This window comes from Rutidosis leptorrhynchoides, chromosome 3 (assembly GCF_046630445.1).
Source record: "Rutidosis leptorrhynchoides isolate AG116_Rl617_1_P2 chromosome 3, CSIRO_AGI_Rlap_v1, whole genome shotgun sequence".
NCBI classification, from domain to species: Eukaryota; Viridiplantae; Streptophyta; class Magnoliopsida; order Asterales; family Asteraceae; genus Rutidosis; species Rutidosis leptorrhynchoides.
This window is the reverse complement of record NC_092335.1, coordinates 50,554,106-50,580,247: the sequence shown is the minus strand read 5'-3', so window position 1 is coordinate 50,580,247 and position 26,142 is coordinate 50,554,106. Positions and strand designations below refer to the sequence as shown.

General features: G+C 36.4%; 1 non-coding gene across 1 annotated transcript; it reads right to left on the bottom strand.

Annotated features, from left to right (window-relative positions):
• Window positions 1-2,473: 2,473 nt before the first annotated feature.
• Window positions 2,474-2,580, bottom strand: LOC139903522 (small nucleolar RNA R71). The gene has a single exon (XR_011778336.1). It is a non-coding gene; the product is annotated as a small nucleolar RNA R71 (small nucleolar RNA).
• Between the last annotated feature and the right edge of the window lie 23,562 nt (window positions 2,581-26,142).

The following is a 26,142-nucleotide window of genomic DNA, read 5'->3' as shown; positions in this document are numbered from 1 at the left end:
ATGTTTGACTAGTTCCCGACATATTTAGGCGTAACGCTTTTAACCCCATATTCCATATATAAAAACTAGCACGTTCTATTAATAAAATTATGTTTACGAAGCGGGGCCCACATCGACCCAAATTACCCTTTAAGTATCAAAATACAATTTTCGACCATACGACTTTTAATACAAAACAAAGCCGAGCATGGCGATTGGGGATACGCTACCCAATCCTAATAAATCCAAAAGCAAGCCTTCTACGCAAACTATGCAAGTCCTCTAATCCTCGCGCTTACCCGAGCCACCATCCGCATGCAATCTATAAAAAGAGTCAACAACGAGAGGGTAAGCTAATGCTTAGTGAATGATAATATACTACATACATATATATGTATAAAATGGACACGCCACAAAATAACAAATTCCGCATACCGAAGCATCCATATAAGGCACTACACTAAGCATACCGTACGATCTCTAAGCAACGAGCTAAAGATACAACAACAATATAAGTTCACCAACGACGATGTGAACAACGCCAAATAGCTACACCCGGAGGGTTAGCTACAACACAACAATACATTAATATATAACAATATAAACGAACTAGGTTAACACCTTAACCCAATACCGAGAACCAAATACCACAATGAAGATTGACCAAACTACACGAGCCTTAGTAATCCGAAACCACACGAGATTACTATCTTCACAACATCGAGGTTGGCCGAACTACACGAGCCTTAGTAATCCGAAACCACACGAGATTACTACCTCGATAAGATGACCGAACTACACGAGTCACCATGAATCCGAACTACACGAGATTCATTTCCACAATACAATAAGATGACCGAAACCACACGCGTCATCGTGAATCCGAATACACACGCGATTCACTTCTCAATATTATACCCTTCGCCATTGGGGTTATATCAACCACATCACAACCACGTGTGATAATGTACATGCGAACGCGTACTTCGCCAAATATGGTCAACCAAAACGCACAACCGTGCCAATTGGACTCATACAAAAGTCCATCAAATCCATCTATATGTGAAGTGAGATCTATAGCCGAGAATCACTTCACCCGACCCGCACCTATCCTACACTTACATATGCACATAGGATATTATCACTCACCTTGAAGTCTTGAAGAATGCTTCCAAGTAATCCGCAACTCGCCAATGGAAAGTGCCTATTCCATTATCACAATTACAACAATACACTTAGAGTGGATTTACAAATCAACCCAATTCGTCACTTAGTGCAATTTCGACCCAAATGCACTTCCAAGCACAAACCGTGCCCAAAACTAACCAATAATCACTAACACAAGTGAGAATGGTCCTAATACGCCAATTAAACCCGAACTCAAGTGTTAAACACGTGTCATACCCATTTTGACACTTAAACCCTAATTTTGACCCATAAGGTCAAAATCTCACCATTTACAAGTTTTGACACCAAAACACTTTTAACTTGGTTTTATACTTCAACTTAATCCATTTCAAGTTTATAAACCTCATTAAATCGCCAAATGGGTCATAATCACCACCAAACCCTAATTTGACCCAAAGTCACAATTAGTCAACCAAATAACCTTAAATGGGTTTCAATACTTCCATAATCACTAACTTAAGTGATTAAACTCAATTTCAAGTCCTAAACATGGCCAATTAGTTCACCAACCCAAAATCCACCAACAATTAACAATAAACCCAATTACTAGCATCACTAAACCCATTTCATCATCTAAAAGGGTTTTTCATCAAACTAACTCAAACCCTAACTTGAATATCAAATCAAATAGATGAAATTCGGAGTTTGAGCTTACCAATACCACCACAACGTAGCTAGGAACGAAAGGAACAACTTTAGAACTCGAGCTTTTGATCAATTCGGCCTCCTTCTTCACCAAAACCCTAAATCTCTCTCTAGAATCTCTCTCTCTCTCTCTCTAGATAGTTGGGAGTGATGAATGGATGTGAAAATGATCCAAAACTGATCCAAACCAGCTAATGTGGCTCACAAATCCGGCCCCAAGTGAAATTACCCAAATACCCTTCATTTAAACCAATTTAAAACAAAGGATTCTGTCAGCGCCAAATGGCGCGGCGCGCCCCAAACCCGCGCGGCGCGCGATCCTACTGAAACAGTTTCTTTTGCATTTTAATTTATATACAATAAAACCCACACCCTTGAACACCATAATACACAAGTAAGTAAGATAATTATTCGGGTCTTACAATTTAGTGGTGCGCCGAAGGAAGATCCAAATGAACATCTTCGTACCTTTAATAGGATCTGCACACTATTTAAAATAAGAGAAGTGGAAGATGAACAGATATATCTCATGTTATTTCCCTGGACTTTAAAGGGAGAAGCCAAAGATTGGTTGGAATCGTTACCTGAAGGGGCGATTGATACATGGGACGTTTTAGTTGAAAAATTTCTTAAACAATTCTTTCCAGCATCTAAAGCCGTAAGACTTCAAGGAGAAATTGTTACTTTCACACAGAAGCCAAATGAAACTCTATATGAGGCATGGACCAGATTTGGAAAGTTATTAAGAGGATGTCCGCAACATGGTTTAGACACCTGTCAAATAGTACAAATATTCTACCAAGGATGCGACATCACTACAAGGAAAGACATCGATATAGCAGCTGGTGGTTCTATTATGAAGAAAACCGAAACTGATGCTTATAAAATTATTGATAACACTGCTTCCCACTCACATGAGTGGCACCAAGAAAAAGATATCGTTAGATCATCTAAAGCAGCTAGAGCCGATTCTAGCCATGACTTAGATTCCATTTCTGCAAAGATAGATGCTGTTGAGAGACGAATGGAAAAGTTGACTAAAGATATACACTCAATAAGAATTAGTTGTGAGCAGTGTGGAGGACCACATTTGACAAAAGATTGTCTTAGTATTGAGCTAACAATGGAACAAAGAGAGAATATTTCATACATAAACCAAAGGCCTGGAAATAATTATCAGAATAATTATCAACCGCCAAGACCGATTTACAATCAAAACCAGAATTATAACTGAAATGTTCCATACAACAATCAACAAGGTCCTAGTAATCAACAAGTATCCAATAATACTTACAACCAGCAAAGACCTAATTTTCAAAACAAACCACCACAAACCAATGATAAAAAGCCAAATTTTGAAGATATGATGACGAAGCTAGTTGAAACTCAAAAGCAGTTTTTCACATCTCAGAAACAAACGAATGAACAAAATGCTCAAGCATTTAGAAATCAACAAGCTTCTATTCAAAATTTGGAACAAGAAGTAAGTAACCTAGCAAGGTTAATAGGTGAAAGAAAACCGGGAAGTTTACCTAGTGATACAAATGCTAACCCCCAGAATGAAACAGCAAAAGCCATTACCACAAGAAGTGGTATTACACTTAAACCACCTGAAATACCTGTAATTTCTGAGGAAGCTATTCCCACTCCACAAGAACCACAACCTGAACAAGATAAGGAAAAAGAACCGGTAGTTGAAAAGGTTAATGAAGATAATACAGTTAAGGCTAAACCTTATGTTAAACCATACCAACCACCGCTTCCTTACCCGAGTAAAATGAAAAAAGAGAAACTTGAAGCCGAGCAATCCAAATTCTTGGATATGTTTAAACAGATAAATGAAAATCTTCCTTTCATTGATGTGATTTCAGGAATGCCTAGATATGCTAAATTTCTGAAAGATCTAATCTCGAATAGAAAGAAAATGGAAGAGCTCTCGGCTGTTACTATGAATGCTAATTGTTCTGCAGTACTGTTGAATAAGATACCAGAAAAATTATCTGATCCAGGAAGTTTCACAATTCCATATTTTCTAGGTAGTCTTAGTTTAATAGAAGCATTGGAAGATTTAGGTGCTAGTATAAATTTAATGCCGTATTCACTATACGCTAAACTAGACCTTGGAGAATTGAAACCAACAAGAATAAGTATACAACTAGCCGATAGATCAATAAAATATCCTAGAGGGATAATGGAGAACATGCTAGTTAAAGTTGGTACTTTAGTATTTCCAGTAGATTTTGTTGTTCTGGACATGGAAGAAGATTCTCAAGTTCCTCTCATATTAGGAAGACCATTCTTAAACACGGCTAAAGCAATGATAGACGTGTTTGGTAACAAACTGACCCTAAGTATAGAGGACGAGAGTGTTACCATTTCAGTTGATAGAGCAATGCAACACCTACAATCTACAGATGATACATGTTATTATATTCAAACTATAGAATCACATGCAGAATTGTTAGAAGAATTTTCAGAATTACAAGGAACAGGAGAATGTTCTTTAGGAGAAGGAACTGAACCAATTGATGAAATTGAAATGTTAGCTACACTAATGGCTAATGGATATGAACCAACAACAGAAGAAATTCAAATGCTAAAAGAAGAAAACAGATATCGATATAAATCATCGATAGAAGAACCTCCGACATTAGAGTTAAAGCCACTTCCAAATCATTTGGAATACGCTTATTTACATGGTGAATCTGAATTACCTGTAATAATATCGTCTTCTCTTACTGAAAATGAGAAATCATAACTCATTTCTGTGTTAAAAGCTCATAAACCAGCCATTGCATGGAAGATTCATGATATTAAAGGAATAAGTCCTTCGTATTGCACACATAAAATCCTTATGGAAGAAGGTCATAAAATGTATGTGCAACGCCAACGAAGACTAAATCTGAATATGCAAGATGTTGTTAAGAAAGAAATTATTAAACTGCTAGATGCAGGTTTAATTTATCCAATTTCTGATAGTCCATGGGTAAGCCCAGTTCAATGCGTGCCTAAGAAGGGTGGCATGACTGTCATTACAAATGAGAAAAATGAGCTTATTCCTACTAGGACTGTAACAGGATGGCATGTGTGTATTGATTTTTTATATATATATATATATATATATATATATATATATATATATATATATATATAGAAAATTAAATGACACCACCAGAAAAGATCACTTTCCCTTACCTTTCATTGATCAAATGTTGGAAAGATTAGCCGGAAATAGTTACTATTGTTTTCTTGATGGTTTTTCCGGATATTTTCAAATTCCAATAGCACCCGAAGATCAAGAGAAAACCACGTTCATGTGCCCTTATGGTACTTTTGCTTACAAACGCATGCTATTTGGACTTTGCAACGCCCCTGCAACCTTTCAAAGGTGCATGATGGCGATTTTTCACGACATGATAGAAGAATGCACGGAAGTTTTCATGGATAACTTTTCAGTCTTCGGTGATACTTTTGAATCATGTCTAGCTAATCTTGAACGAATGCTTATTAGATGTGAATAATCAAATCTAGTTCTTAATTGGGAGAAATGCCATTTCATGGTTAAAGAAGGCATCGTTCTTGGACATAAAATTTCAAAGGAAGAAATTGAAGTGGATAGAGCTAAAGTAGATGTAATTGCTAAACTTCCACATCCCACCAATGTTAGAGGAGTTAGGAGTTTTCTAGGGCATGCCAGTTTTTACCGATGTTTCATAAAAGATTTTTCTAAAATTGCCACTCCTATGAATAAACTCCTAGAAAAGGATGCTCCATTCATCTTTTCAGATGAATGCATCAAATCTTTTAATATTCTTAAATAAAAACTCACTAATGTGCCAATCATGATAACTCCAAATTGGAATTTACCGTTTGAACTTATGTGCGATGCAAGTGATTTTGCTATGGGAGTCGTTTTAGGACAAAGGATTGAAAAATGATTTCAACCTATATATTATGCTAGTAAGATGTTACAAGGAGCACAAACAAATTACACAACTACTGAAAAAGAACTCCTTGCTATTGTCTTTGCTTTTGACAAATTTTGTTCATATCTCGTTTTAGCTAAAACGGTGGTCTATACCGACCATTCTGCTCTTAGATACCTATTTTCGAAACAAGAAGCCAAACCACGATTAATCCGATGGATCTTACTCTTACAAGAGTTCGATATTGAAATCTGAGATAAAAGAGGAGCAGAAAATCTCGCCGCTGATCATCTTTCTCGTCTTGAAAATCCCGAATTAGAAGTTCTAAATGAATCAGCCATACAAGACAACTTTCCTGATGAATATCTATTGAAGATAGATTATAATGAAATTCCATGGTTTGCAGACTATGCAAACTACTTAGTATGTGGATTCCTTGAAAAAGGATTATCGTACCAAAAACGAAAGAAATTCTTCAGTGATATAAAACACTATTTCTGGGAAGATCCACATTTGTTTAAAAGTTGTACCGATGGAATAATACGCCGATGTGTATTCGGAGATGAAGCTAGTAAAATCTTAAACCATTGTCACACAGGACCAACAGGAGGGCATTATGGGCCTCAACTAACAGCAAGAAAAGTTTAAGATGCTGAATTCTATTGGCCTACAATTTACAAAGATGCACACCTTCTTTGCAAATCCTGTGATGCTTGTCAAAGGGCCGGAAAAATATGTCAACGTGATGAAATGCCACAAAATGTCATTCAAGTATGTGAAGTATTTGACATTTGAGGTATTGACTTTATGGGTCCATTTCCAAAATCTCATAATAATCTCTACATTCTCGTAGCCATTGATTATGTATCTAATGGGCGGAAGCACAAGCTCTCCCAACTAACGATGCACGAGTTGTAGTCAACTTTTTAAAACGTCTTTTTGCAAGGTTTGGAACACCGAAAGCTTTAATAAGTGATCGGGGAACTCATTTTTGTAATAATCAACTTGAGAAAGTTCTTAAAAGATATGGAGTAACTCATAAAATCTCCACCGCATATCATCCACAAACAAGTGGACAAGTTGAAAATACCAACCGAGCTTTGAAACGCATTCTAGAGAAAACCGTAGGATCAAATCCGAAGGAATGGTCCATAAAATTGGAGGATGCACTATGGGCTTTTAGAACAGCCTACAAAACTCCAATTGGAACCACACCTTTTAAACTCGTTTACGGAAAAGCATGTCATCTTCCAGTAGAAATTGAACACAAAGCATTTTGGGCTTTGAAGACATGTAATCTTGATTTACATGAAGCTGGACGTCTATGATTAAATCAATTAAATGAATTAGAAGAATTAAGACATGAAGCATATGAAAATTCGTTAATCTATAAAGAAAGAACAAAGAAATGGCATGATAAAAGAATCAGAAGTTCAAAAGAATTTAAAGAAGGATACAGAGTTCTTCTTTTCAATTCACGATTCAAGCTATTTCCTGGAAAATTGAAATCAAGATGGTCTGGACCATTCATAGTCAAAAGAGTTTTCCCATACGGAACAGTAGAGTTGATAAATTCAAATGGGATTGAATTTAAGGTTAATGGTCACAGAGTTAAACACTACATAGATAGTCCAATAGAAGTTGACAACGATGTTAATCACAATTTTGATACCACAGCTAACTAAGTGTGGGGAGAATCAAGTCTTTAAAGGATAATATGTATTTCTGTTAGAGTTAGATTTTCTGTTTTCGTGTAGTTCTTGAAAATGGAATCCGAATGGTCTTTCCCTAGCAGACCCTAAAGAACTAGTCTTCTCCCCCCATTCTGAATTTTTATTTTTTTTAGGTTTTACGAAATGAAGACTTTCTGTGAACTAAATCATGGTCTAATGCTACACGCTTTGATCACTAAATGTAATAATGACACCCTTCCAAGTAAAATAGTATCATTAATCAGAAGTAAATTGGACGGAGTAAGAAAAGAATCCAGATGCGAAAATAATAAGTTACAATTTGGTAAAGGAAAATCAAAATCCGCAGCGAAAAGAAGAGCACGACACCTTGAAAGATGTCACAAATGCGGAAAATGGTCACACGAAGGTAAATGTTCAAATAATCAAACCTATTCAAACACCGAATTTGTTACTTTATGCAGAGATGGACCGTTCATATGTTTAGAAGAAAAAACATTAAATGCTCGAGGTTACACCTATGTAGCCATGGAAAATCAATTAGTCCGACTATCTTATGAGTTGGCTAGAGCATATCACTACGAAATCTATTTCACAGGTAAGTTTGTACAGTTTTTATTTTTATTTTTATTTTTAACCTTTTGATAATAAACGCTAATTTGTTCGCTATAAAGTATTAAATTGGTATTCGATGAAATTAGGTCTTGCGACCGAAATTATTGATATCATACAAAAATTTATTACATCACTGCGAAATTTAACGTTTATTCTTAAGGAATAAATATCTTTAATCAATCAACCCAAAATATTTCAAAAATTCGTCATGAGTTAAATTAGGTCATGGAACCGAAATTACTTTACCGAAAAGAGGGGCATATATTTTTGATAATATTTGATTGATTAAAGTGGGATAAAAGACCAAAAAGATTTTTAATTTTATTTTTACTTTGTTTTTAAAATTAATATTAAAATAATATTGTAAACTTGATAAAATTAATATATATTTAAAATTGTAAATATTTGAAAAATTAATATTTTTAATATAAGTTTGTATGTATAAAAAAAATATAATATATGTTTAGTGTGATTTTTTAATTTTTAAAATATGAATTTTTAATTTTATGCATTTTAAATTTAAGTTTGGTGTGAATTTAAAAACAAAAATTTACTTTATTTCGTTAAGTTAAAAATTTTATTTTTAAAATTCGTCGTGAGTTGAAGACTAGGTCTTTGAACCGAAATTGCTTTACCCGAGGGAGGGACGAGAACTTTTATTATCATTATTTTTAATCTTATTGAATTAAAGTATGCCAAAAACATTAAAAAATCCATAAATCTTTGCTTTTAAAATCGCGCTTTAAATTGACAAATTTTAAAATTTTGTCGAGGGACGGACTAGGACATCGTTCCGAAACGACCTCGTCCTAAATAACAAGGGAAACAAAATTTTAATTACCGCAACTCGCGGAGTTTGAAAGAGGTAAGTACCGCAACTCGCGGAGTCTGCAAATTCCAGAAAAAAAAATATAAGCAGACGAACAGATCAGTTTACACACAACCAAACTCAAAAACTGCGAAAACACACCCAAAAACACACACAAAAATCGAATTTTTTCACCATTTTTCATCAAATCTTTCACAAAATCATTTTGAGAAGGATGCTATCAAGGAATTACTCATGGAAAACGGTAATTTCTTCATCAAAACACCCATTTAATCTGAAAATTAGTGTTCTTGAACAAATTTATACCCAATTCGATTTTGATGCTTTTTAGTGTAATTATGCTTAAATTGCTTATGTATTATGCTTGTATAACCTAGATTGATGCTATTTAACATGATTAGAAGCCTTAAACTTCAAATTTTGAGTAATCTAGGGTTTGTGTTCTTGAGCAATTTGGGGCTTTTTGATATAAACAGGTTATGGCCGATTTTTGTCATGAATTATTGCTAAATTAATTAGTGTAACATGTTTAGGTAGTTAAATGATCCAAACTTTGAGCCTAAACATGATTTTTGAGAATTAAAGTGGACTTTTTCAAGTCTAAAATTCATGAACTTGATTTTTGAGAGATAATGCCATTTAAAACTTGTTTAATTGCTAATAATGATTATTTTGACATGTTATTTGAGTTGAATGCTTATAAACTTGGCGAACATTTTCGTATATGCTTATTTGAAAAAGTGTAGATTTGATAAAAATATGAAAATGAGCATAAGTTTGATATAAATTGAACATGTCATTGTAATTATTTTGATTGATGATTTTGCTGACACTAATGCATATTTGGATGCACAAAAATTGTGTTTGATGTGTTTTGCACACTGAAAGGGGTGAATCTTCATCCCAAGCTCGCATTGCTCCTCCTGAGAATGCGGAACAACAGGATGTTGATAACTATTACAAACAAGATATACCTCATCCAGTTATGACATTTTCAGATATGCACGTGAAAGATTTGCACCCGAACTTGAGATTAGACAGACGTTGGATAGATTATCCAAAATACCAAAGGAGCTTGCACACTCTTCATTCTAAAGCTGTTGAAGTACCTAGGGTAATAGAATGGGAACCATTAGAGGTAGTGGAATTGGCCGAGCCAATCAGGGAATTACTTACTCAGAGGTATGGTAATTCTACTTTTAACGATTGGGTACGATTATTCAACATGCGTAGACCTGTATATAAAGTATGGTGTGAAGAATTATTGTGTAGTATATAAATAAATGATCGGGTAGCTACTTTAACCGATCGAACTTTTATTAGATTTTTGTTAGGAGGTTCGATGCACCACATGTCTCTACTAGACATGGCTCAGGCCTTACGTATATATACGCCTGAGGAGCTAGCATCTGCCGATTGTCAAGGGTTGATATTAAATGGTAGGAAGATTGATGAAAATTTTGATACGCATGGTGTATGGAGTCAAATGACTAGCCATCACCGATTTAAAGGGGGAAATTACTCTTATCTTGATATTGATAGAGCTAAATTAAGAGTAATCCATAGGTTTCTAGCGAACTCGATTACATAGCGAGGTAAAAATAAGGAAAAGGTAAATGAGCAAGATTTATTTTACCACATGTGTATTCGAGACCCACAAAGCGCTGTAAGTATACCTTATTGTGTGGGTTATTATTTATCGGCTATGGTTAGGGGGATGAGACCGCACAGTATAATAGGAGGTGGTTGATGTGTTAAGACGTAACCTTTAAAATGTAGACAATATGCTCAATAATTAACACATAATACAGGTAACTAAACCTGATCATGCAGTAACTAGCAAGTAAATTGACCAGTTCAATCCACAGGGAGAAGTTTGTTTTAAGGACTTTATAACGATTAATTATTCTAAAGGGGGATTTGTGTTTGAAGTTGTATTTTTGTTTAACGAAACAGTAAATAAATATAGTAATTAACAAGAATGAGAATGCGGTGTTTACTTCTTTGCTTGATAAATGACAGGGATTGTTCTTTTATAATTAAAACCGTTATGCGATAGTTACAATAGAGTAGTTTATATCAATTTCACAATATCTATAAACTTAAGAACTATGTTTAATCAACAAGATTCTTTCTTGGTTAAATTCACATAAAACCTAGTTTACTAAGATCACTCTAAGTAAACTACATGATTGTATATCCTAAATATCGTTCAATTAACATCCTATACTCACTTATAGGTGGCTAGATCACTAGATGTTGAAGTATAAGCTATAGTCTTTGATAAATTCACATAAATCAAGTCATAACTTACATAATTGAACTAGGATACAAGGATGATTACAACTATGGATCTTTTGAAAGAACATGGTGATTTAGATTGATTAACTAACTAGATTCAACCCGGTTAAACTCACGTGAAACCTAAATTACAAAAATCACTTGAGGTAACTTCATAACTATGTTGCTTTGGAACTTATTCAATTACCGAAATAAACACATAACAAAATCACTTAAGTGTATGTATCTAATCGTCTAGATTACTAGGTGTATTGAAGTATAGATTGTTTTCCTAGTTAATTCACATTAATAGGTTTGCAATCTATATAATTGAAGTAATGATCTAAACAAGCATAATAATGGTTCTTACGGTTGAACTAGATAATTAAATCAATCAAACATATGTATAACTAGCATAACATCAAAGTATAGAACAATCCCAAGCCATAAATCTTACATTGAAGCAAACACACAAGGCTTTTAGCCTGACATAATCATAGTAGAACTAATGAAACAGTAAATACAAGTTGAATTCATGTTAAAAAGATATAGAACAATAGTACCAATTGCGATAAACGATCCTAGCTTAATCTTGAGGTTGAAAGAGTGGAGATTGACTTGCAGCCTTCCTTAGACCTTGAAAATCGTCTTAGAACTGAGGGAGAACTTAGTAGTGAAGGTGTGTCAAGTAAGTAACCAAAGGCTCCATTAAATAGCCTCAAAAGTTAGGTATTTTGGCCAGAAAGTGACCAGATGCGCCGCATCTCTTTGGGATGCGCCGCATCTCTTTTCGTTCAGTAGATTCCAGCTCGATTCTGCACTCAGGACTATCGGCAGGGGGTCAGATGCGCCACATCTGGGACAGATGCGCCGCATCTGGCTTGGATGCACCGCATCCATCTCAGATGCGCCGCATCTGGGGCTGTTTTGGTCCAGAAGTCTACATGCTCAACATCTGAAACTGTCGGGAATTATTTGGTGCATAGATGCGCCGCATCTAAGAGAGATGCGCCGCATTTAGACCTGTTTCAGTGGTTTCGGGCTGTTTTGCGCGTTCAATCTTCGTTTTAACTCTGTTTTTGCTGTTGGTCTTCATTTATTCATTCACAATGGACTTTTACAAATATACATGAATTACAATACATACATATAACAATTACATACAAATGGAACAACTTTGGATCGAAATAACGGCAATAAACATGTATAATTTTGGCGTTATCAAAATCCCCACACTTAAACCTTGCTTGTCCTCAAGCAAGACTTATAAGAAATCGAAATTTACTACAGTAAACACACTTATTTAATTGAGAACATAAAAATGGGAATCACTCACTTGATATAGTACACAAGATACACAAGTTATTTAGTAACACAATAACTCACACTATATGGAAATCATACTTGGGTCACAATATATACACACTCACACTTTTATTTATTTCACAATGTAATACACACACTTTGAGTACACACACGATTATTTATTTCACAATGTAATACACACACTTTGAGTACACACACGAAATGAAATCACGCCAAAGTCGAAAGGTGGGTTTTAAAGTCCACATTTCTTAAAAATTTGGATACTTAGGGAAATTGGGACCTTTGTGAAAAACCTTTTATATTTTGAAAATTAGACATGTTAGTTTTTACACTAACAAGTTTTTCGGTTTTAACCTCAAAGTCCGGTTGAGGGTAACTGAAAACCGAAGCCTCAGTCGGCGCTTAGCAAGCTACTCGCCCCCATGATTGAAGTATCATGGAACTTGAAACCGGATGTCCTAAAAATGGTTTTACACAATATAGTTCATAAAATAGCATAAGTTTTAGAAGAAACTATATCATGTCCAAATATCATCGGTGAACCATGAGTTTTCACACCTCAATTTGTTATGGCATATGTATGTTGACCGCGGTCAACATAGATGCGGTTGATCTTTACGGAGATCATCCATCTGGGGATTAGATTCATTAGTCTTAAAAGCTAATTTGCACTGTGCCCCCCATTGTACGAGACAGATCCATCTCATGGTTAGGATAAGTCTGACCACCAAAAACACTGTTTGATGCTGAGGTGAGGTGGATTTCCAGCCGATGATAGAGATGACTTTTCAAGATTTTTCGTCAACCTACAGCTGTTCTGGACTACGACTTCTAACATAAGTTAGCAAGTGTGTCATATTGGAAGACTTGACTTCCATCACAATCATTACATGGATGAGCATTGGATTAGTTTGTTACGACAACAAATTACTTGATGATTTTCATTTCATCCAGAATGTGGTATAGCATGATGATTATATCTTTTATATGACTACTAGTTTTATGATTTTTAACAAAATAAACTCAATCTTTTGGTTGTTTCTTAATTTGTTTTGTGATAATAATTTCGGTGTATACACCTAGTTTTAAAATCTACAAATTTTAAACAAAATTTGAATTTATGAAGATAAAAGTTTAAAATTTTTCACCATTTTAAGCCTTTTTAACCAAAATCAAAAACCCGAAAGAATTTATAACTTCCTCCCCACACTTGAGTTCATGTATCGCCCTCGTTACATGAAATCAGAAAAATTTAAATTCAAGAGGGTTAAAGAGTGTAAGAGAGTTTATTACTTTCAAGGTTTAAAACCGAAGTTCACGGGATGATGGCATTGAACTGAATGCCAGCATAAGAACATCATCCGCTTCTTGCAACCACAAAACAATCACCAATCAAGTATGTGCTGAACTTACTGCCAGTCTTTGTAAAAATGCAGCATAAAGCACAATGCTCACCTGTAGCAATTCAAACAAAGGTACCATACGATTCACATAAATAAATGGGGGTGTACTCCATGTACTAAAAACCCCACTTACAATTATCTAAATTATTCAAATTACAATTATCCAAAATATTATCTAGTTATTACACACCAAACTTGAAAAGAAATTGTTTTTTGAAACAAACCAACATCAACCAAACCTGTCACACATCAGGAAAAATTACGTCATCTTCATAAAAATCCCCAAAATGAGTTACTTGGGCCAGCTCCACCTTCGCTTTGATTTCCCGCGTCGTCGTCCTGAAATATTGAGGGGTTGTACCCCTGATAAGTTCCTTGAGCAGGGATGACCGCAGTGTCTTCAGTAGGCGGGTTAGGAGGAGGAGGATAAGGCGCAGGATATGGATCACCCATTCGAACCCAAGGATCATATGCAGGCCAAGGAGAGGGGGTATAGTTAGCGGGATCTGCAGCGTATGACACTGTCTGTTCATGTATCCAATTAAGCTGATTTTGCTGCCCCGCTTGAGTGTACCATGTTCGATCATTCCCTACATCAATGTAATGTTGCATCTCCCTGTTACCTGCATCGTAATGATCAATTACCTTTTGGGTGTTTCGATCACTATGGAGTCGCATATCCGAAAACTGGCGCACCATGTAAGCCTCCCAATCATTTCCCGGACCCGAACTACTTCCAATATTCGGCTGTGGATCTGGTTGCTGTTGGGGTTGTTCTGGTTGCCTGTTCACGGGATCCTCATACCTAGTTAGAAGGCCGTTCGACCCCCTCATCAAAATGCTTGCCCTTGTATAACTCACTCTATCAAAGGCAATCATATGTTTCTCCTCTAACCTACTTGTGTTGATTTGAAAATGTTCAGAAATCCTGGTTACAAAATGGCCGCCCATGATTGGTGTAATCTTTTTCCTTTCTTCGAGGAGGAAAGTGAGAATCATTCGTGGGATATGAACATGGGAGTGATCCAATATCGCATGAATGTACCATATATCCAAGTTGGTGACTTTTTCACTACTGTCTTTTCGACAGTTTATGGTACTTGAAATGAATCGTTGGACGCATCGGTGCTCGTAGGTACGTAGCTTGCTACAAGTCTGCTTGCTTGCACTATATGCGGTATTGCTCATATCCACCCATGCTGCTGAATGATTAAAAGAAGAAACATAGTATATACATTGATTAAAGTAATTTTGCATCAGTTGATGTGGCAACCCTTCATAAATATCCAACGCCTTCACAAATTGCAGCAGCGTTAATGTCCTGTCTTGCCCTCCAAGCCTAAATCTCATAAATGTACCCGATGTTGGTGACGTGTAATTAACCCTAAGTGAACCAGCGAATTCTTTGACTAAAAGTGGATACACTCTTTCTTGCATTCTGAACAGGTTTTCCCAAGCATATATTCGATGGCCATGATACGTTACTCGGAAAAGGTTGCGAAAATTTTGATATTCGCTGGCTTCTTCTAATGGTGTCCAATCGATATATTTCCCCGGATATACGTCTTTGTGTAGAAGTGCCTTCATCCGTTCATGGTATTCCGGATGCCTCAAAACTGCATTGATCAATGGATCCGGAGTGGTTTATCCACGGACATTTAACTGCCAGTTGTCAATATTCATTTCTTCCTCTTCAGCAGCATGTTCTTCTTCACTTGTATCCTCATCTACAATTGTCGGGGCTTTTTGCTTCTTTGATTTTGGGTTTGATGATGATGCTCTAGTCTACAAAAACACAACAAAATCAAACAAACAAAATAACAAACCAAGTTGATTAGCGTTAAAGAATTTCAAAACATCTTTCATATTGTACTTAGCTAAAACCATGTGGATATGTTAAGTTCCAATTAAATCTCAATGTTTATGTTAACCAATATCTTAACATGGTATGAACTATTTTCACTCTTAACAAACATGTACTAGTATGCCAATTGATTCAAATCACTTTACAAGTATAATCATACATAGCATGCTTCATTTCACCAAACACTTGCAATGTCATAACATATGGAACCATAGGCATTCATCAAAAAGCATGTTAAACAATATGCAATCAATGGTTTTCATACATTTAGAACATTAAATTCATCTCAAGTCAACAACTTCATCAAAATGCTTAAGCATATGATCCTTAACTTATATAATAATTACTTTCAAATCAAAATAACATCAAGTTAAGGTTCACATGTGTTTAGCATAAGTAATGATTTGCATAACTTCAACTTAGAACACTTACTAGTTAACAAAAGTCAAAATCCCTAATTCAAGAACCCTAAAATTCAATAATTTGTGTAATCGTGTAATTCAACAAAGGTTCATGCGATTTTGTTAATGTATACTAGTAATCAAACTTCAAAATATCTCAATTGAATAAATTAATGGCCAAAATTCCGAAACCCCTAAATTCATGAAGAACCCTAATTTCCAAAGTAAAGATTGAAGCAAATAATCATGAAATTAGGGCATAAATAAGGATTAGTAGCAACAATTTAAGCATATAATGACCAAAACATGAACATTCAAACATCCTCACACTAAGAACAAGCTAAATCTGATTTTTAGATTGAAGAACACAAGAATCATGAAGTGTTTAGGATTAATCTTACCTTTCTCATGTTGATATTCGGATTTGATGCTCAAAGATGGGATTAATCGGTTCAATTAGTGAGTAGAAATTGAAATTTTGAGAGAGAATGAGATGGGATTCGGAGTAGTTGGTGACAAAATGAGAAAAAATGATAAACTCCCGTATTTGTGCCAAAAAATTGGGCAGAATCCAACATACAAACACAGATGCTGCGCATCTGCAGCAGATGCGGCGCATCTGCAGTAGATGCGGCGCATCTGGCTCAGATGCGGCGCATCTGAAGCTGATGGGGCGCATCAGATGGTCCAAACGCGGCGCATGACCCTTTCTCGGCGCATTCAAAACTCACAGGATTTTTCTTGTCTGTAGATGCGGCGCATCCATCATAGATGCGGTGCATCTGCCCCTGTTGCACCAGATTTTGACATTTTTTCGCGGTTTAAACATTTCGGAAGGTCCCTAAACAACTTGGTTCGTATAATAACTTAGAAATCACTCAAAAACACTCGAATTTATTAAAATACGTACACGAGTGGGACTATATACATGTTGTGAAGTTTAACGAGTCGTTCACGCGACTCCGTCCCAAGCTAATTAGTGTTGGGGAATAGGGTGATGTCATCTCGAACCGTGGTGTTCACTCCATCGAAATAGAGTTTCAAGCGATGACCATTCACCTTAAAGGTATTTCCGTTTCCAAACAACTCAACATATCCCGATGGGAATGCTTGTTTCACCAAATAAGGTCCCGTCCATCGGGACTTCAACTTTTCGGGAGAAAATTTAAACCGTGAGTTAAAAACCAAAACCTTATCACCGGTTTTAAACTCTTTCACTTCTTTCAATCGGGAATCATGCCACCTTTTCATTTTCTCCTTATACGAGCTCGAATTCTCGTACGCTTCTAACCTCAACTCTTCCAATTCATGCATTTGCATGAATCGGTTTTCACCAGCCTTTTCCATGTCTAAATTACAAAGTTTTAATGCCCAGTACGCTCTATGTTCCACTTCAACCGGAAGATGGCATGTTTTACCGTATACAAGTCTAAATGGTGTGGTACCGATTGGTGTTTTAAAAGCAGTCCTAAAGGCCCACAACGCATCATCTAACTTATGTTGCCAAATCTTAGGGTTGTTATCAACCGTCTTCTCAAGTATGCGTTTCAAAGCACAATTTGTGTTCTCCACTTGACCACTCGTTTGCGGGTGGTACGGAGTAGAGAAACGATGAGTTATGTCATACTTCTTCAACACCTTTTCAAGAAGGTTGTTGGCAAAATGAGTTCCTCGATCGGATATGAGCGCCTTTGGGATTCCAAAGCGCGAGAAGAGATTTTTCAAGAAGTTCACCACCACCCTAGCATCATTCGTAGGTAAAGCTTTTGCTTCAGCCCACTTGGATACATAGTCAACGGCTACTAGGATGTATTTGCACTTATGGGAACTTGGAAATGGTCCCATGAAATCGATTCCCCAAATATCAAAGATTTCACAAACTTGGATGCCGGTTTGAGGCATCTCATCCTTTTTCGTGATGTTACCCGTTCGTTGGCATGCATTGCAAGTCCGAACAAAATTATGGGTATCTTTGAAGATCGTGGGCCAATAAAAGCCCGAGTCAAGGATTTTTCTTGAGGTGTGGTTTGGTCCGAAATGACCGCCGGTTGGCCCTTGATGGCAATGCTCGAGAATTTGTTGAGTCTCTTTTCCGTACACACAACGGCGAATCATTTGATCCGCACCAACACGAAATAGGTCGGGATGTTCCCAGAAATAGGACTTCAAATCCGCAAAGAATTTCTTCTTTTGTTGGTAAGAAAGTCCTTTTTGAAGAATGCTTGAAGCAAGATAGTTTGCAAAATGGGCAAACCATGGGATTTCAGATTCCTTGTCAACCCTCATTAGAGATTCATCAGGAAATGTGTCCTTGATGATTGTATCATCAAGTTGTTCTAATTCGGGGTTTTCAAATCGGGATAAATGATCGGCGGCTAGATTCTCGGCTCCTTTCTTATCATGTATCTCAATGTCAAACTCTTGAAGTAAAAGAACTCAACGTATGAGATGATGTTTTGCATCTAGTTTCGAGAATAAGTACCTAAGAGCCGAATGATCCGTGTAAATAATGGTCTTGGACAACACCAAATATGACCGAAATCTATCAAACGCATAAACAACCACTAGGAGCTCCTTTTCCGTGGTGGTGTAATTAATTTGAGCTCCCGTTAGAGTTTTGCTCGCATAATAAATTGGATGAAAATGATTATCGGGTCGTTGTCCTAAGACAGCACCTAAGGCATAGTCGCTCGCGTCACACATTAACTCAAAAGGCATACTCCAATCCGGAGACATGATAATGGGAGCTTGTGTGAGTTTTGACTTTAGAATGGATAATGCATTCTCACAATTGGAATCGAAGTCAAATGGAGCATCCTTTTCAAGAAGTTTGGTCATTGGACGGGCAATTTTAGAGAAATCTTTGATAAATCGCCTATAAAATCCCGCGTGACCAAGAAAGCTTCTAATTGCCTTGACATTCGTCGGTATAGGTAGCTTAGAGATAACTTCAATTTTAGCTTTATCTACCTCTATTCCCGCACGAGATATTTTGTGACCAAGTACAATGCCCTCCTTCACCATGAAGTGGCATTTTTCCCAATTCAGGACCAAATTTGCTTTCTCACATCGGATAAGCATACGTTCAAGGTTAAAAAGACACGATTCAAAGGAGTCTCCAAACACGGAAAAGTCATCCATGAAGACTTCCATACAATCCTCTACCATATCATCAAAAATTGCCATCATGCACCTTTGAAAGGTTCCGGGTGCATTGCATAAACCAAATGGCATGCAGCGATAGGCAAAGGTCCGAAAAGGACAAGTGAATGTGGTCTTTTCTTGGTCGTTGGGATCAATTGGAATTTGAAAGTAACCGGAGAAACCATCTAGAAAGCAATAGTATTCTTTCCCCGCTAATCGTTCAATCATTTGATCAATAAAAGGCAACGGGAAATGATCTTTTCTAGTGGCATCATTGAGACGCCTGTAATCAATACAGACTCTCCAGCCGGTAACCGTTCTAGTTGGAACGAGTTCGTCTTTTTCATTTACAATAACGGTTGTACCCCCCTTTTTGGGTACTACTTGTACTGGACTAACCCAAGGACTATCGGAGATGGGGTAGATTAACCCGGCGTCAAGAAGCTTGACTACCTCCTTTTTAACAACCTCTTTCATGTTGGGATTTAGCCTGCGTTGTCTTTGTACTACTAGTTTGAAGTCATTCTCAAGGAGAATTTTATGTGTACAATAACACGGGTTTATCCCTGGAATGTCGGTCGTTTTCCAGGCTATAGCCTTTTTATGGGTTTTCAAAACAGAGATTAACCTTTCCTTCTCGTTACCGGAAAGATGTGAAGCAATAATTACCTGTAATTGAGATGTACCTTCGAGGTAAGCATACTCCAAGTGTTTGGGTAGCTCCTTAAGCTCTAGTACGGGTGGTTCTTCCAAGGAATTCTTTATTCGGAATCTATCTTTATTTCTGATATCTTCAAATGATTCTTCTTCCTTAGGAATTTCTTCTTTCATGGTCTCATCATCCGTGACCACTTTCATCAACTCATCAAAATCCTCATCAATATTGAAATATTCACTTTCACTCACCGGGGCAAACCCCGAGGTATCAATTTCAAGTAGCTCCTGTAATTCATTCTCAACACAAAAGTTTATAACATCAATTTGAAAACAAGAGTCATCGGTGGAAGTGGGTCTTTTCATGGCTTTGTCAATATTACAAACTATTCTCTCGTCTCCCACACCTAGACTTAATTGTTCTTTTTGGACATTAATGATAGCATCTGCAGTGTTAAGGAAAGGACGTCCTAAAATGATAGGAACTTTTGTGTCCTCTTGCATTTCTAGAATAACAAAGTCGACGGGAAAGACAAGTGAGCCAACTTTTACAAGAATATCCTCGGCTATACCTATCGGAGTATCAAATGATTGGTTTGCTAATCGAATACCCATCCGGGTTGGTTTCAAATCTCCTAAGTCAAGTTTCAAATATAACGAGTAAGGCATTAGGTTAACACTTGCACCTAGGTCGGCTAGCGCATCATACACTACCGAATCACCCATCATACATGGTATGATAAAACTACCCAGATCTCCCAATTTTGGAGGTACATTTTGCTTTTTCAAGATGGACGAACACTCCTCATGGAGGAATGTGGCAGATACTTCTTGGTATTTTCCTTTCGAGGATATGAGATCTTTCAAAAACTTCCCGTAATGGGGCATACCCTTAAGAACCTCCGCGAGTGGCTTGTTAATGCTGATTTGCTTGATCATATCCACAAATTTCTGATATTGGCTCGCGAGTCTGTCTTTCTTCAACACTTTTGGGTATGGAATAGGTGCCTTGTACACCTTCACTGGTGGTTCTTCACTTTTCTTCGATATGACCTCCGGTGGATCACCTTTCTCTTGCTCTTTTTCAACATGCTCATCTACATCAACAGGCACCTGCAAAACAGAAGACAAGGGAACTTCCGGGGACTTAAGGGTCTCCGGGTTAGTAGTTAAACTGCTTCTAGTGGTTATAGCATTTACATGCTCATTCCTTGTTTGATTGTTACTAGGATTCACTTGAGTATTTGAGGGGAGAGCACCAGGTGGTCTCTCTGCTAGTAACTGTGAGATCCTTCCAACATCCCTTTCTAAGTTTTGAATCGTAGCTTGTTGATTGCGAATTTGCTTAGTTTGAATTTCTGCATTTTGTTCGTGTTTAACCATAAAATCTCTCAACAGATCTTCTAAACCGGATTTCTTCTCAGGTTGTGGTTGTATAAGTGCTTGTGGTTGTGCTTGTGGTTGATTGTGTTGGAAATTATTTTGGTAATTTCGTGGGGGTTGATTACGATTATTTAGATGATTGTAACCCGGTGGTGCATTTCTTTGATTTTGATTCTGGAAATTCCGGTTATTTTGGTAACCTGCATTTCCTCCGTGGTAGTTGTTGTTAGAACTTGAAGGTCCTCCTATTTGATAACTGTTGACAGGAGGATATTTCCGGTTATTTGATTCAACCGCCGGAAAGTCGTCAAAATCCATCTCACCTTTTCGCATGTAACCTAGGAAATTTGCTTGCTCTTCCATCGTCGTTTGGTCGCAATCTCGCGTGAGATGGGGACCTTGGCACAACTCGCACCCTACCCTGATAGCGTGCATTTCTTTGGTTACCTTCTCGATTTGCCTTGCTTGATTTTCCAATTGAACTTTTAATGCAGTGATTTCATCGTTGCTTTCGACATTAGCAACTGTTGACGATCTAGAGAATTCCATCTCCTGATGCCAATTATGAGAATGGGCTGCTATATCGGCAATTATCGTGTGAGCGTCTTCGGGCATTTTTTTCATGATTGATCCTCCTGCTGCAACATCTATATCCTTCCGGGTAGCTACATTGACTCCTTTATAGAAAATTTGGACTTTTTGGAATGTATTCAACCCGTGTTGAGGACATACCCTAAACATTTTATTAAATCGGGTCCAAGCTTCATAAAGAGTCTCGTTAGACTTTTGCTTAAAGTGATTTATGTCACTTTGCAATTTTGCTGCTTTCGAAGCAGCGAAGAATTCTGACAAAAATTTGTCCATCATATCATTCCAGTTTTCAATATAACCTTCCGGTAATGAGTCTAGCCAATCTCTTGCATCATCCTTTAGGGACCATTGAAAGATTTTTAGACATGCAACTTTATCGGAGACATCTTTGATTTTGAAAAGCTTGCAAATGCTTACAAACTTACGAAGATGCTCGTTAGCATCTTCATTTGGGGCCCCACCGAATTGGCATGTATTAGTCACCATGTGGAGAAATTGCCCCTTTATTTCAAAACCATCAGTCATCGTAGGTTGAACAATTGCATGGCCTTGTCCTGTCCTTGTTGCCTTCATCAAAGTATCCATTGTTTGATTTGTAGCAGTCATCTCTTCCTCTTCTTTAATGACTGGCTCGATGATTGGTTGAACAATTGGTTCAGAGTTAGAATCTAATGAAAGTGATTCTAAACCTTGAGCAAGAGATTCTACTTCTTGAGCTCTTAAGTGTTCGTGAAGTTCTCTTTCAGGTTCAGGATATGAAGGAATTAAATTAGATTTGGAAGAACGTAGATTCATGCACTAATACCTATCCTGCAATCACAACACCACAAACAAACCAATTGCAAAAACACAAGCTTACAATAAAAAGTAACTTTTCTAGGAATTGAATTCCTACAAAAGGATCGAATAATTCAAAGTTTATTAAAATCTTTTAACAAAACCGCTCCCCGGCAGCGGCGCCAAAAAGTTGATGTGTTAAGACGTAACCTTTAAAATGTAGACAATATGCTCAATAATTAACACATAATACAGGCAACTAAACCCGATCATGCAGTAACTAGCAAGTAAATTGACCAGTTCGATCCACAGGGAGAAGTTTGTTTTAAGGACTTTATAACGATTAATTATTCTAAAGGGGGATTTGTGTTTGAAGTTGTATTTTTGTTTAACGAAACAGTAAATAAATATAGTAATTAACAAGAATGAGAATGCGGTGTTTACTTCTTTGCTTGATAAATGACAGGGATTGTTCTTTTATAATTAAAACCGTTATGCGATAGTTACAATAGAGTAGTTTATATCAATTTCACAATATCTATAAACTTAAGAACTATGTTTAATCAACAAGATTCTTTCTTGGTTAAATTCACATAAAACCTAGTTTACTAAGATCACTCTAAGTAAACTACATGATTGTATATCCTAAATATCGTTCAATTAACATCCTATACTCACATATAGGTGGCTAGATCACTAGGTGTTGAAGTATAAGCGATAGTCTTTGATAAATTCACATAAATCAAGTCATAACTTACATAATTGAACTAGGATACAAGGATGATTACAACTATGGATCTTTTGAAAGAACATGGTGATTTAGATTGATTAACTAACTAGATTCAACCCGGTTAAACTCACGTGAAACCTAAATTACAACAATCACTTGAGGTAACTTCATAACTATGTTGCTTTGGAACTTATTCAATTACCAAAATAAACACATAACAAAATCACTTAAGTGTATGTATCTAATCATCTAGATTACTAGGTGTATTGAAGTATAGATTATTTTCCTAGTTAATTCACATTAATAAGTTTGCAATCTATATAATTGAAGTAATGATCTAAACAAGCATAACAATGGTTCTTACGGTTGAACTAGATAATTAAATCAATCAAACATATGTATAACTAGCATAACATCAAAGTATAGAACAATCCCAAGCCATAAATCTTACATTGAAGCAAACACACAAGGCTTTTAGCCTGACATAATCATAGTAGAACTAATGAAACATTAAATACAAGTTGAATTCATGTTAAAAAGATATAGAACAATAGTACCAATTGCGATGAACGATCCTAGCTTAATCTTGATGTTGAAAGAGTAGAGATTGACTTGCAGCCTTCCTTAGACCTTGAAAATCGTCTTAGAACTGAGGGAGAACGTAGTAGTGATGGTGTGTCAAGTAAGTAACCAAAGGCTCCATTAAATAGCCTCAAAAGTTAGGTATTTTGGCCAGAAAGTGACCAGATGCGCCGCATCTCTTTGGGATGCACCGCATCTCTTTTCGTTCAGTAGATTCCAGCTCGATTCTGCACTCAGGACTGTCAGCAGGGGGTCAGATGCACCGCATCTAGGACAGATGCGCCGCATTTGGCTTGGATGCGCCGCATCCATCTCAGATGCGCCGCATCTGGGGCTGTTTTGGTCCAGAAGTCTGCATGCTCCGCATCTGAAACTGTCGAGAATTATTTGGTGCATAGATGCGCCGCATCTAAGAGAGATGCGCCGCATTTAGACCTGTTTCAGTGGTTTCGGGCTGTTTTGCGCGTTCAATCTTCGTTTTAACTCTGTTTTTACTGTTGGTCTTCATTTATTCATTCACAATGGACTTTTACAAATATACATGAATTACAATACATACGTATAACAATTACATACAAATGGAACAACTTTGGATCGAAATAACGACAATAAACATGTATAATTTTGGCGTTATCAGTGGTATATTTATTACATTAATTGCTGAGTATCTCGATGTGGATATAAGTTGGGGGAGATTATTAATCGAAGAACCAGAACCCCACGATACAATTGGTTTAAATGTATATCATGGTGCTAAGGTTTTGAAGAGGCGAAATAACGCCGCAGTACCATATAATGGAAGACATCCACAGGTTGAGAGAAATCAACAGCCAGGTAATGTGGGAGGGGGAAATGAAATGACAGAAATGCAAAGGTTTATAGCTTCACAAGAGTATGAAAATGCTAGACATCGAGCATTTGAAGATTGGCAAGTTCATCAAAACCACATCATAGCTCATTGCCAACATGTAGGTAGAAACTATATTCCTACTCCAAAGCCCATATTTTCTCCCTGGTCTATAGAAATCCAACCACCGTATCCTACTTATAACCCAGCTGAAGCATTCTATAACACATACGGTTATGCATGGAACCCCTACTGGTATCAGTATCAACCCTAGTTTATTTAGTTTTATTTATTTTATTTTTATAATGTTACTACATTTAACACTTATGTTGATATTGTAATAGTTTTTATAATTTTCTAACTTTTATTATTAGATTTTAATAATTTTTGAATGTGGGGTAATATACCAAACTTCAAAAATATGTATATATGTTTGCAGTTTATCTTATGTACACAACAGGGTAAAACAACGCATTTTCAAAGACTGGCATTAAGTTCAGCAAAAGCAACTAGTTTTGACGACAAGATGAAAAATAAATGTGATGTAACAACAAGACAGAATGAACAAATGATATGCACCATTTATCATTCAGCAAACAAACGCCAATATGTTTGGAAACTTTGGTAAAATTTAATCATTTTTCTGTGCTAATCACCCTCAATAATTTAAATTGTTACTGATTTCTTGCAAATGACGGCATTGCAAGATCTTAAGTGTGGGAAGGGGTTAAATTCTTTCGGATTTTTAAAATTTTTATCTTAAACACTTGGTTACCATTAAAAATACTAGTAAAGCAGTAGTTGTATTAGAATCTAGTGCTCTCTGATAATAAAGAACAGCCCCAATCTTATATACTGACTACCCAATTCTAGTAAAAATTTTCAAAATTTTCAATTAAATGAATTCAAAATCATGTTTATACATATTTATGAACGATAAAACTAGGTGTTAACACTGAAATTATTGTTACCTTGGAAAGGACATAAATTGAGAAACAAACCAAAATGTTAAAATTCATTTAAAATGGAATAGAGGACAATAAAAAGAAAAATAAAAGCCAAGTGTGGGAAAATTTACCAAATTATTTTAAACATATGTCACATATTTTTGTACAAATAACTGAAGATACTTTTGTTTTGGACAATTTCTAAAAAGTTTTACCCGATTTTCTGTAATAAGATGGATCTACACGATGAATCAATTCCATCATTAAAAGGAAGTAAAGTCTTCCGAAAAAGACACGCCCTTCTTGATTTAGGTCAAGAAGTTGTCGTCCAGACCAGCTA